Source organism: Macaca nemestrina, chromosome 3 (assembly GCF_043159975.1).
Source record: "Macaca nemestrina isolate mMacNem1 chromosome 3, mMacNem.hap1, whole genome shotgun sequence".
In the NCBI taxonomy this organism is placed as follows: Eukaryota; Metazoa; Chordata; class Mammalia; order Primates; family Cercopithecidae; genus Macaca; species Macaca nemestrina.
In genome coordinates, this window is record NC_092127.1 from 156,229,722 (window position 1) to 156,242,417 (window position 12,696).

At 46.6% G+C, this 12,696-nt stretch overlaps 1 protein-coding gene across 9 annotated transcripts in view; it reads left to right on the forward strand.

The window, feature by feature from the left end:
* The first annotated feature begins 3,018 nt into the window (after positions 1-3,018).
* Positions 3,019-12,696, forward strand: part of LOC105487718 (amyloid beta precursor protein binding family B member 2) — a 410,283-nt gene continuing 400,605 nt past the window's right edge. For 4 of the 9 annotated variants that reach the window (XM_071093683.1, XM_011751291.3, XM_011751300.3 and 1 more), the window contains exon 1: positions 3,022-3,218. The gene's annotated coding sequence lies outside the window, so the exon portion shown is untranslated. Of the gene's footprint in view, positions 3,219-12,696 lie in introns of all 9 variants that reach the window. The other 5 variants (XM_011751293.3, XM_011751301.3, XM_011751292.3 and 2 more) reach the window with 3 other exon arrangements.

Below are 12,696 nucleotides of genomic sequence, written 5' to 3' on the forward strand. Positions count from 1 at the left end.
GATATTTGTTGATCACGGACTAAAGACTAATGACGTCACAGGTAGGAACAAGTAATAGGATCCCTTTTGTTGTCACCAATTTTGTATTTTGTAATCTTTGGATTGTAAAACTGCATTGTAATATAGTATTGCACTCCCTACGGTGTTTGTGCAAAAAAACATTTTTTTCCCATTAGATTGGAATTTTGAGAAATCTGGCTTCAAGTGACAGTTCTGCCTTTGGTTTGTCTAAGTAAAGAAGTCATTTATTTCTCTGGGCCACAGAGAGGTAAATGTCATCTGTAAAGTCTAAGACTTGATCTTGATTTGATTCTAGAATGGTCTCTGAAGTATCCTTCCAAATAAAATTCCTTGGATCTGCCTCCTTCCCCCAACTCTCTAGAAAGACTTTCGGCCTTAAGGGACTTGAGAGGTCATTTTTATGTACTGTTCACATCGTTTACTTCCATGCTTTAAAAAACATGCTCTTGGAATATTCCTGGATATTTCATTTCCTTGGAAAACAATTAATGAGTCAGCATGAAGAAAAAACCCACTCACAATATATATAAAAATTGCATAAAGTGGTGAAACGAGAAATGATTTTCTTTGTAAACTTAAATGATGAGGTATGGAGAAACCAATTACTTATTTATAAAAGGAGTGCGCAGTGAGAAAGCTTTATGTAGCAAAGCTAAAGTGCTGTTACATATTTAGCAAGACAGAGGGCATGGGGAGTCCTCTCCATACTGCCTTAAAACTGCTGTTACAATAAACGTTCCTTTCAATGAGAGAGACAATGTGTTGGGAGAAGGACGAAGGAAGGAAACAACGGAAGGGTCAAAGCCTTCCCGCCAGCCCCGATCAGTCCCCTCTGTAAATTCATAATTAAGGGAATTTCCTCCTGCAGCTGCGGAACGCTCGATGGCCGTTTCGACGTCACTGTCAGGGTATTTCAGGGATTTTGTGTGCCCAGGCGGTCGGTGACTTCCCAACTCCTCCAGCGGATCCCCGGTGGGACGCAGAACACCACCCGTGGCGAATTCGGGCTGGGGCAGTTTGGGAACACGTCCCCGGGGGCGCAGCGGCCGGAGGAGGGCGCGGAAGTGTTTCCTGGGTGAGCGCTGCGGCCGTGCCCTTTTCCGGAAGGCTGATTGCATCAGGTGTGGAGCAGGGCGCCTCCTCGGCCCAACCTGGCGGCCTCTGCGCCTGCGCGCGCCGCCCCACCCCACAGCCGCGGACTCCACCGCGGGTTTTCCTCTGGGTCGGGAAGAGACTGAGCTGGGAGGGGCAGGCGCCGCACACCTACCCTGGACCCCTGAGAGAGAGCAGGGTGGCCAGGCTGGGTTCCGGGGATCCAAGGGGAGCTGTGAGGTCCGGGAATAGAGTGCCTTGGAAAGAGGACCCGCCTACAAGGTTGGAGGCCGGTAGATCTCCGCTCCTGACAGGAGTGGTGGTCTTGGGCTGGTTTCCTCGCCTCTTTGGCCTTGAAGATCACAGACTAAGAACCACAAGGCTTTCCAGTTCACAGAGCCTGTATTTTCCCCAAGAGGGCCACTGTGGCCCTCGACTGTCCTTGGTCCACGGGCGTGTTAGGTGGATCTTGGGGTGCAGAGACTCAGTCCCAAGAGTGAACACTTTCATGAATTTATGGGGATTTCTCTGTGACAGTATTGTTTTTATGTTCTAGGAAGGAGGGACATGATTGTTGGCCTCCAGCTCGGGCGGAGGGAACTAATTGTTAATTGGAGGGGTTATTGGAGTGCAAAATCAGAAACCACCTTCCACAAGGCAGCCCCCCTCCCATCCCTTCGTAACAACCTCACTGAGTCTGCATGAGGATCCCGCTATACGCTATTCGCACCTTGTGCATTTCCCTCCCAGCACTCTGCCTGTTTGAAACGACCGTTTTGAGTGATTATTTGATAGGTGTCTGTCACCCGGCCCGACTATAAATTCCATGAAGGCAGGGGCCTAGGCTTTTAAATTCACCTATATCCTCAGGTCTAGTACAAGACCTCGTGGATCCTCAATAAATTCATGTAGGAAAGAATAAAGTAATGCCCACCCCCACTGCATAGAGTCCTCATAGGAAAAATCATGTGAGTTTTTAATTCGAGATCCTCGGTAGGACTGTGTGTGTTTGTGTATGGGTAGGGTTCTCAAAGTGTATAGTCCTCATACCAGCAGCATCAGCATCTCATGGGAACTTGTTAGATACGCAGATGCTGGGGCCCCACCACATATCTCCCCATTCAGAGACACAGATTGGGACTCAGGGATTTGTACTTCAGCAAACCCTCCAGGCGATTCTGATCCAGGCTCCAGTTTGACAACGGCTGCCCTGGTGAAGAGCAATCCTAAGGATACTTTGGGGATGTCATTCACAGTGTCTAGGGCAGAGCACGGTTTACCACTTACTGAGACTCGACTCTCATCAGGGCTTTGCTTGCACGCTTACAATTAGAGTTATAGATAATATTATTGGCAGTGGAAATGAAAACCTGCTTTTCCTCTCCGGCAGTTGTATTTCTCCCTTGATATCATCTTGTGATTTCCAGATCAAAGAAGAGTGTGTGTGCGGCAATATGCCTGGGGGTGGGGATAGGAGGCAGAAGGAAGGAGAAGGTCTCGCCTACAACTTGCAGTTAGCCTAGGTGGGTGTGGGCAGCTCTTCTGTGGGGACATTTTCCTATTGCAAGGGAATGCTGGCGTGTGGGAGAAAAGCCAGGGCTAAGGTAACCCAACTGCCTTTTGGTGCAGACACCAGCCACATGGAGGGGATACCCGGGCTGCACCGCACGTCCTGCCTTTGGGTCTTACTGGGGCACCCCTTGCCTCCCTGCGTGTTCCCAGGCGATTGGGGAGCTTGCCTCCCGAAGGCCCCGCCGCCTCCACCTGCAGGGGTCGCCCTGGGAGCGCGGCCCGCCCCCTTCCGCCCGGCCCCCGCCCCCCCCGGCCCCGCCTTTCTCCCATTTGTCTCCCGCCCCGCCGGGTCCCTCTAGCCTTCGCTCGCGCAGCCGCTGCCAAAGCCTGGAGAAGTGGAATCTCGTCAGCGCAGCTCCCTGCGCTGGACTCGCGGAGCGGCACTGAGCATGCTCAGTCGCCCGAGCCCGTTCTGATCTCAAGTAGGAAGCTAGTGCGCTGCGACCGCAGCTGATCTGGGCGCTCCGGGGAGGGCGAGGCTGGAGCAGAGCCGCTGGGCGCCGGAGCTGAGGCGAGCGCCGCGCGCACCACTGGTGAGCCCCGCTTTCTTCCTTGCCTTTGCCCCGGATTCCGGGGCAGCACGAGAGTGCTGGGGAAACACCCGGGCAGCGTCAGCAGCGTGCGGCGAGTGGCTGTGGGTTCCTCCGGCGGCTGCTCCTCTGCTCCTGGCCCCGGGGCTGCGCGGCCACTGCCGCCCGCTCAGCCGCAGCCACAGCTGCAGCAGCTGCCGCGGCATCTGCAGCGGAGCGCCCGCTGCGGAGTCCCGTGCGCCCTGCGCCCGCGCCGCAGGGCCAGTGGCACGGCGACTGCGGGCTCACTCTCCTTGACTTCCATCCCTCCCGCTTCCCGGCGCCCTCTTTTCCTCAGCAGCCCGGGCTTGGCAGGGCCTGGGGCGGGGGAGACCGGGTTGGAGGCGGTGCGCCCGGGTGGGGACTGCGGAGGGGAAAAGTGAGGGTGGGCGCTTGCGGGAAGAGCGCACACCCCCTTGTCCTGGCACCGGCCTCCGCTGTGCGGCTCCGCTGTCCCTCCCCGGCGGCAGCGCACTCCTGCCGGGGAGTTGGAGCCGGGGTTGGCTTCTCCACGAGGAGTTCAGAGGCCAGCCGCTGAGACTTGAAAGGGGGGAAAAGTTCCTTTTCCCCCTCGGTGGCAGAGAGAGCGTTTAACTAGAAAATGGCTGTGCAGAGGGGACCGACTCGAGGAAACTGGCCACTGGGACCCGAAAGCCCCTGCGCTGCCCGCGGGGCGGAATGGAGGGTGGTACGCTAGAAATGACATTTGTGCGGCGAGAACAGAGCTGGAGGGAGGGAAGGATTCTGAGACCCATAGAAACAATGAAAGGTGGTCTCCACGTCGGTGAAGTGGTGTAGACCACGGGTGCGGGGCAAACAGCCGAGGGAGCATGGGACTGGAATTCAAAAAAAAAATTAATTTGGATAAATCACATGTGGAGTTGTCACCGACCGTTCTGTAGTCAAGTTCTGCGCGGTTTTAGAGCCACGACTGTCACAGACGTTTTTGGATGGATTGAGTAGTTGAGGAGGGTCGAAATTGAAAGAATAAGGTCAGTGTCGGAAGCTCCAACAGGGCTCTCGGAGGGGACAGTTTGTTTAAGTCCCTCAGTCACTGGCTTTAGATTGTGTCTAATTACTTACGTGAAATGCCCAAAGGATTATCATAAAATGATGCCAGCGGTGTTGTTTGAATTCCAAGAAATGAGGAAACTTTGTGAGGTTGGCATGGGTGTATCATTTGTTTTAATATTTCACCGATTTAAAAAACATACACAGTGGCAGCTTGATCTGTTGTTTCTGGAGTTTATTAAATCTTGCTTGTTTCTTTTTTTTTTTTTCTTGTCGTGGTTTCAGATTTCAAATCTTGTCCCCAAATGGCCATAATAATGCAGAGTATTAGAATTTGTGTGGCTGGCCGTTTAGGAACAGATGGAGTCCTTGAAAGGGGATTTCTTCATGAACTTAGCAAGCTTCTCGTTTTCAACTTGTAGCTTGTAAGCAGTATTTGTTCAACAGTTGTTTATCATAACTTGCAACATCCTAGAAATGGCATCGTTCATAAAGGATGGTATTTGTGGCGAGGATGGGGAAACCTCCAGGCTGGGGAAATGCTGAGAGAACACAGGTGGCAGTAGAGTACAGTGGGCTGATCTTGGGACGGAAGGTGGTGGGGTACAGGTGCAAGATTTCAGTTGCTGTTCTTCCATTGTCCATGTACTGTATGACCCCGAAGTCACCCACAGTCTTCATAAACTGGATGTAACCATGTCTCTAGATATTTGCTGAGAGCTTGTGAGAGAGGACTCTAAAGTTGACATCCTTTCCACGGAAGGTGTTTAGGTCCTATACTTTTATTCCCTCTTCAAATGGATACTTTTAACTGAATAAATTCACCTTCAAGGAGCCAGTGTGAACCGGCTTTCTGAAATTTTTATAAAGTGGTAATTGAAAAGTTTGATGGTGAGTTGGGAGGATTGCTTGAGCCTAGGAGTTTGAGGCTGTAGGGAGCTATGATCACACCACTGCACTCCAGCCTGGGCAACAGAGTGAGACCCTGTCTCTGAAAAACAGAAAGCTTGATTATTAAAGAGTAAAATACTGGCGTTTACACTTAACTGGAGTAATATGAATACTGACTCCAAAATTACTTGGGAAAAGATCATTGCATATATTGTAAGAATCCTCATGTACAAACATAAAATATTTTTAAACTGCTACTCTTTTTGTCATGTTTCAACCTTTTGATGACTGTTTTCTTTTCCTGCCACCAGAGAAACAACAGCATATGAACATTGAATTCTTTTATTTTTATGTTACCACAGTAATGAATACTGAAAGCCTTGCCATAATATTAGAATAGTGATGGGTGTGGACTATCCTGATTACTGGATATCTAAATTTATCTTTTAAGAAAAATGGAAGGGAGAGCATCAGGAAGAATAGCTAATAGATGCTAGGTTTAATACCTAGGTGATGGGTTGATCTGTGCAGCAAACCACCATAGCACATGTTTACCTGTGTAACAAATCTGCACATCCTGCATATGTACCCGGAACTTAAAAGTTGAAAGAAAGAAAAAAAAAGAAAAATGGAATGTCATGTCTCTGTACCTTTTTCAATTTCACTTTAAGAATAGACAATACCTGGCCGGGTGCAGTGGCTAACGCCTCTAATCACAGCACTTTGGGAGGCCGAGGCGGGTGGATCACTTGAGGTCAGTAGTTTGAGACCAGCCTGGCCAAGAGGTAAAACCCCCGTCTCTGAAAAAATACAAAAATTAGCCGGGTGTGGTGGCTCGCGCCTGTAATCCCAGCTACTGGGGAAGCTGAGGCAGGAGAATCACTTGAACCTGGGAGGTGGAGGTTGCAGTGAGCCAAGATCGCGCCACTGCACTCCATCCTAGGCAAAAGGGTGAGACTCTGTCTCAAAATAAATAAATAAATAACAAAACAAAACTAGACAATACCCTTCTGATATAACACCTTAAGTTTTCTGAGGGTGGGGGAGGGGGTTAGGTGGGACAGACTTTTAGGAAAATATTGTAATAAGTTATTACTGGTTATGTGGGGAATACTTATTTTCCTATATGGGGTTAAGGAAACCAGCATTTGTTCAGTGCCTATTATTATTATTATTATTATTATTATTTTTAAGAGGGAGTTTCAGTCTGTCACCCAGGGTGGAGTGCAGTGGCGCAATCTTGGCTCACTGCAACCTCTGCTTCCCAGGTTCAAGTAATTCTCCTGCCTCAGCCTCCTGAGTAGCTGGGATTCCATGCGCCCGCCACCACACCTGGCTAATTTTTTGTAATTGTAGTAGAGATGGGGTTTCACCATGTTGGCCAGGCTGGTCTCCAACTCCTGACCTCAGGAGATCCACCTGCCTTGGTCTGCCAAAGTGCTGGGATTACAGGCGTGAGCCATTGCACCCGGCCTGTTCAGTGCTTTTTATGTGTCCTATTATCCTATTAAGGTTTTGTATATATCATCTTATGCTGGAAGCATCTATGCATAAATGTCAGCTCTCTAAGAAAATCCCTCTGAAAAGGCGGACACTCCTGATTGCACAGCAATAGAGCTTTAAGCTTTTATCTTATATGAAAATATCTTTAATTGATTCCATTATTATTCAGTAAGCATTCTCTTTTAAAGCATCTTTGATTTGTTATTTCGAATTAAATTTGATTGGAACTGCGTATCTTCAGAATGATTTGAATGTTTTCAGGAAGCTTCTATCCAGATTTTAAAACTGTTTTGTGTTCATTTATTTTCAACAATGTTGCACTACCAACAAATGAAATTAGATGTCAGAAAGATAAACCCAGATTAGCCGTTTTGATTTTAATGTGTTATTAGTGCATATTCTGCATGCTGATATGTGTTGATGGCATTTCTCTCAGCTGAAATGGTTTGTCAGAGGCAGAGTGACAGAGTCTCCATAATAAAAGGTCTGGGGGGATTTGGAGGAAAGACCACTAACCAGGGACCCAAAGACTTGCCTTTGGGGCTGGCTTGTCCCTTACTTTAATTCACTGTGTTACCTGGAAAAAGTCAGTTATGTTTCTGGGCCTGTTTTCCCATCTGTAAAATGAGAGAGCTGCAGTCACCCTCTAGTTGTCTGTCGGGCCCTTCTTGTCCCAGTCTAGAGATCTGTGATGCAACCATTGGAGGAGGGAGGTCTTCATTTGGAGCAGGGGTCCCCAACCCCCTGCTTCGGACCTGAACTGGTCAGTGGCCTGTTAGGAGCCGGGCCATAGAGCAGGAGATGAGCGGTGGGCGAGTGAGCTTTACCACGTGAGCTCCACCTCCTGTCAGATCAGTGGCGACATTAGATTCTCACAGGACTGTGAACCCTGTTGTGAACTGCACATGTGTGGGATCTTGGCTCTGCACTTCCTATGAGAATCTACTGCCTGTTGATCTGAGTTGGAACAGTTTCATCCTAATCCCCCACCCCATCCTTGGAAAAATTGTCTTCCATGAACGCAGTCTGGGGACCGCTGCTTTACAGCATTAGTTGGAGATGATTTTGTGTTTCCCTGTCTGGTTTGTCACATGCCCTTCTTTTTTTGCCCAATTCCTACTTCCCTTGTAGTTTTCATTTGTTATAAAATGGTTGTTATAAAATCAACTTTTTATGGCCCTGCCAGTCTAGTTAGGAGATAAGGTAATGATTAGATTTGGGTAAAGTGTATTCGACATTTGAAACTACTTCATAGCATTTTCTGAGGGGAGACTTTCTGCTCTTGGGCACACAGGTAGTCTGAGAAAGAAGCCTCTACCTAGGCCGCAGGGGAGGGGGTCCTGTGCTTTGCTTCCCAGGCCCACCCTTGTGAAATTTTGGCAAGCCTTTCCTGTGTCCCAGCCTTTGTCTTCTCCCTTTGATGAGAAATGCAGCCCTTGGTCTCTGGAATATGATTTTCATTCTCATTTAATGTTAGCCCTGTCACTGTGTTCGACAGATGCCTGTGGTTGGGTGCTGCAGTAGCAGGAGTGGTGGCTGGTGAAATGTGTCTACTCAGTGTCATTAGCAGGGTCATAAGCTTTTTTTTTTCTTTTTTCTTGGCAAGCTGCGATGGGGCAGAGAGCAAAGGAAACCAATCCCATTTGGTGTTTTTAGTGCACTTTGCTTTCAAGAGGCTCACAAAACTCAGCATCATTAACCTTTAAGTGAGGCAGTGAGGAGAAGTTATTCCATTTAAATAATTTTTAATAAAGGGACAGTGACTCTAGTTCCTCTAATCATAACCAAGCTCCAGGGTTCGTGGACCCCTGTTAGGAGTGGGGCATTGACTCCAGACGTTAGATGAGAGCTGGGAGAGAGGAAGGGCATAGAAGGTGGAAGGTCAAGTCACACAACTGGGCAAGAAGTAAGAAGCTTGATCAGTTTAAAGGTATTAGAGCTCTTTGTGTGTAGAGTTACAGGAGACGTTCCCTTTCTATTTAATCTATTTCCATAGTGTTTGAATCTTATCTTGTTTTCTGTAATGGACATATATTTCTTTTATAATCAGAAAAATCCCAATATATAATTTATTGGTATATAAAATGTACAGATTCACATGGACAAAAATGGGAAGAGAACATGGAAAGAAACGAATGGTATGGAAAAGGATGGGTTAAAGCTTTTCTTTGTTGTTGGTTAATGACTTGACAGTGGTTATAAACAAAGTTTACCAGTTCTACCCTCTCTTTTCCTCTTGTGGAAATCTTGCAAACTTTGTTTGCTAGGTAATAACTGAAGTTCTCGAAGTGTAACTCATTGGCAAGTATGCTTCAGGAATGCCTAGAGTGGGAGGAAGAGTGTTGTTTTTTTTTTAAGTTGATGAAAAAGAATGCAGAGGCTGGGAGCAGTGGCTCATGCCTGTAATCCTAGCACTTTGGGAGGCCGAGGCAGGTGGCGCACTTGAGGTCGGGAGTTTGAGACCAGCCTGGCCAACATGGTGAAACCCCGTCTCTACTAAAAATAGAAAAATTAGCTGGGTATGGTGGCACGCACCTGTAATTTCAACTACTCAGGAGGTTGAGGCAGGAGAATCTCTCGAACCCAGGAGGTGAAGGTTGCTGTGAGCTAAGACCGCGCCACTGTACTCCAGCCTGGGTGAAAGGGCGAGACTCTGTCTCAAAAAAAGAAAATAATGCAGAATATTGGAATCGAGCTAGAAGGAAGAGCATGTGTTTAAGAGGGTGAGATAGACTGGGGATACTTTGCAGAATTCCAGAGGGTAAAGGGAAATGCCATTGTTGAAGAAGGAAGGCCTAGCATTACTGGGGGTATGAGATGTGTCCCTGTGTAAGACAGAGCTCCGTTTCCACACAATTTAAGAGTAACTGAGTATCTCCTATATGCAGAGCATAATGTTAGGCCCACAGGTCGTTTATTGTTGGTTAGTGTTTTTCACTGTTCTTATCACAGTGATGATAATGATGTAGTGAATATGTCATAATCGTTCAAATGAGAAGATGTGTCCTTTTCTCTGATATTATGTCCTTCTCATTTTTGGGTAAGATTCTTTTATGATTTGATGGGAATATTTTTATCTGGCCGCTTAATGGTCCATGAAATTGGTAAGTCTGGGAATCTGGGTCTGAGATGCGGAGAGGCCTGCCCTTGGGATTGAGTTGAGTCATGGAGGCCAGGCCAACATGTGGAGCTTGTGGGCCAGCTGATGGGGCCCCTGGGCTTTCTAGGAATATAGAGTCACCCAAGGTCCTAGGAACTGTGAATGAGCTAATTTTGAAAGTGCCCTAGGAACCAGTGACTATTTTTGAATTATAGCTTGAGAATGACAAGAAAAGTGCCAAGATGAAAGATGAGGGTGTAAGGGAGCAGAATGGGCAAGTGATTGAAATGTGAATTTCAGCAGGCGAACCTGGAGATGTATCTTGACATTTGATTCTTTGCATGCAGGCCTCTTTCTGGCAAAACAACACTCTTTAGCAATTCTTAGTTAGTGATTCTAGGAAATCGTGATGGGTCAAAGCCCTAGAACCTAGAATTGTGTAATAGCCAGCTTGGCCCAGACCTCTACAGTATCATGCCCTCCAGGGTGAGCCTTGAATTGCTAGAGGAAACTTCAGAATGATTTGCTCATGGAATTGCTGTTAGTCAGCTTTAGTTTTGGTTGCTATTGTGGGTTAAAGGAGTGTCAAAACAACAACAACAAATTATTTCTTTTTTTTTTTTTTTTTTTTGAGATGGAGTCTCACTTGATCGCCTAGGCTGGAATGCAGTGGCTTAATCTCGGCTCACTGCAACCTCCACCTCCCAGGTTCAAGCAATTTTCCTGCCTCAGCCTCCCAAGTAGCTGGAACTACAGGTGCCTGCCACCATATCCGGCTAATTTTTGTATTTTTAGTAGAGGCTGGGGTTTCACCATGTTGACCAGGCAGGTCTTGGACTCCTGACCTCAAGTGATCTGCTTGCCTCAGCCTCCCAAAGTGCTAGGATTACAGGCATGGTGCCTCTCCCTGGCAGCATCCTGCTTGCTTTTTGGTGCTGGCTCTGTTCTCACCTTCTGATCTTCATTCAGTTTCTCAGGTAGACTTTTGTCCTGGGCAAGAGAGTCAGTCGACCTGCCACATTGAGTTTACCAATTTGCTAGGTGGTACTGTTTGTCGGTGGAAGTGAATAAATCAATATTTCCTTAGCATGAGTTAGATTTCTTGAGTTGGTTCATTCCTGGGGGAACTAATACCGTTAAAATTTTCTTGACACTTCAGGAAATGATTGTATACCACATTGCAAATTTTGAACACAGCTGAGGCATGATTTGGGTGTAGAGACACCTTGGGGAGCCTTGATTCAGACTCAGATTCTTCAAATTATCTGATCAGAACCTCTTCTCCTCTCTAAGAATCAAGGTCTGTTTATACCTTTTCTAGGACAATAGTGAAGAGACATTCATTTGGTGACACCCACCCAGAAACCTTGGCTTCATTTGTTCCTTCCTTTGTTCAGCAAATGCTTATTGAGTACATACTTTGTGCCAGGCACTGTGCTAAGTTCAGGAGGACAGAGTGGAATGTACCAGAACATTGGTTATAGGGTGCTGCAGTAGAGGCACGCGTGTGATGGGAGTGGAGGGAGAGGAAGGCTGTGCTAACCCTGCGAGAGTGGCAAGAGCTGTGGTGAGTGACTTCTCGTATAAAATTCCCACTACAGCAAACCCTTCAGCTGCTTCCTTTGTCATCTTCCCTTAACTCAATTTTGTTCCTGCCCACCACCCAGGATTTGCTACTCCTTTTGTAAGGGAACTTGGGATTTGGCCTTTCAAATCTCTGTGGCAGTAGTTCTTAAGCAGGGCAGTTTTGCTCACTGGGGAACATTTGGCAGTGACATTTTGGTCATTGTGACTGTGGAGGGATAACTACTGGCATCTAGTAGGAAGGGGCTAAGAATGCTACTAAACATCCTACAACATGTGCAAGGATAGCCCTAGAAGGAGGCAGCAGGGGTTTAGTGGTGAAGTCCCAGTACTGCTCTGCAGTTTAATAGCTATAGACAAAGGGCAACAGAATTATACTTTGACAACAGAATTACACAGTGCTCAGTTTGCTCATCTGCAAATAGGAATACTAATTGTGCTTATATAATATGATTGCTATGAAGATTTTAAGAGTGAATGTATGATAAGGGCCTAGAACAATACTTGATGTGAAATAAGACCTTAATCACTATTTTTTATTTTTAAACAAAAACTTTACCTTTTGACTCTAAAGAGCTTAAGTTTTAAGTATGCTTTGATGTAGGAAATGGCCTTTTTGTTTTTCTAGTTCCTTTTTGTCCATTGGCTTTATTTCCCATTGTCTCCATCTTTTGATTCTAAGGTTTTTAATGGCTTTGCCTTTCATCCTTTTTTTCCCAGGGACCCAAATTTATGCCCTTAATGAGCCTTTCCCTAGAGGGCTGAGAATTATATTTATGATTTTCCTTAGCTCTGTCTATTTTGGGAATGGTGAGAAAATGGGAAGCGGGTCAGGGGAGATGTTGCATTACTTCCTGATTGTCATAGCTCCCTTCTCTGTAAAATCCCGTGAAGGATTGAGAGGCAGGTGGTAGTGCTTGCTTAGTAACTCTTCCCTTTACACCCACCAGCTCCACTCCCAAGTTGGGTGCCTACTACTTCCAAAATACCCTGTAATTGGGTCACAACATTATCTGCCTGCTTGGAATCATATCTAAAAATCAAAGCAAAGATGCAGACTATGTCAGCAGGATTTGAAATGTTTCCATCCTCTGCTTTGAGTCTTTGCAGAATTATTCCGAAAACAAAAGAAGGCAAACTTGTTATCCCAATGAGGTGGCAGTTTCTCTGTGGCCTAGAATTATGCCTTATTTTTGCTTGTAAAAGGGCTCAAACCATGATCCTTTCTGACTTTCCACAGGAACGTGAGCTTTTGTGGACATCCCTCAACAGATCAGATTTACTGATGAATTTTCATAACATAATTGACTTGGAAAGCATCTCATTCAGTGTTTTGAATGGTATCAACAGACT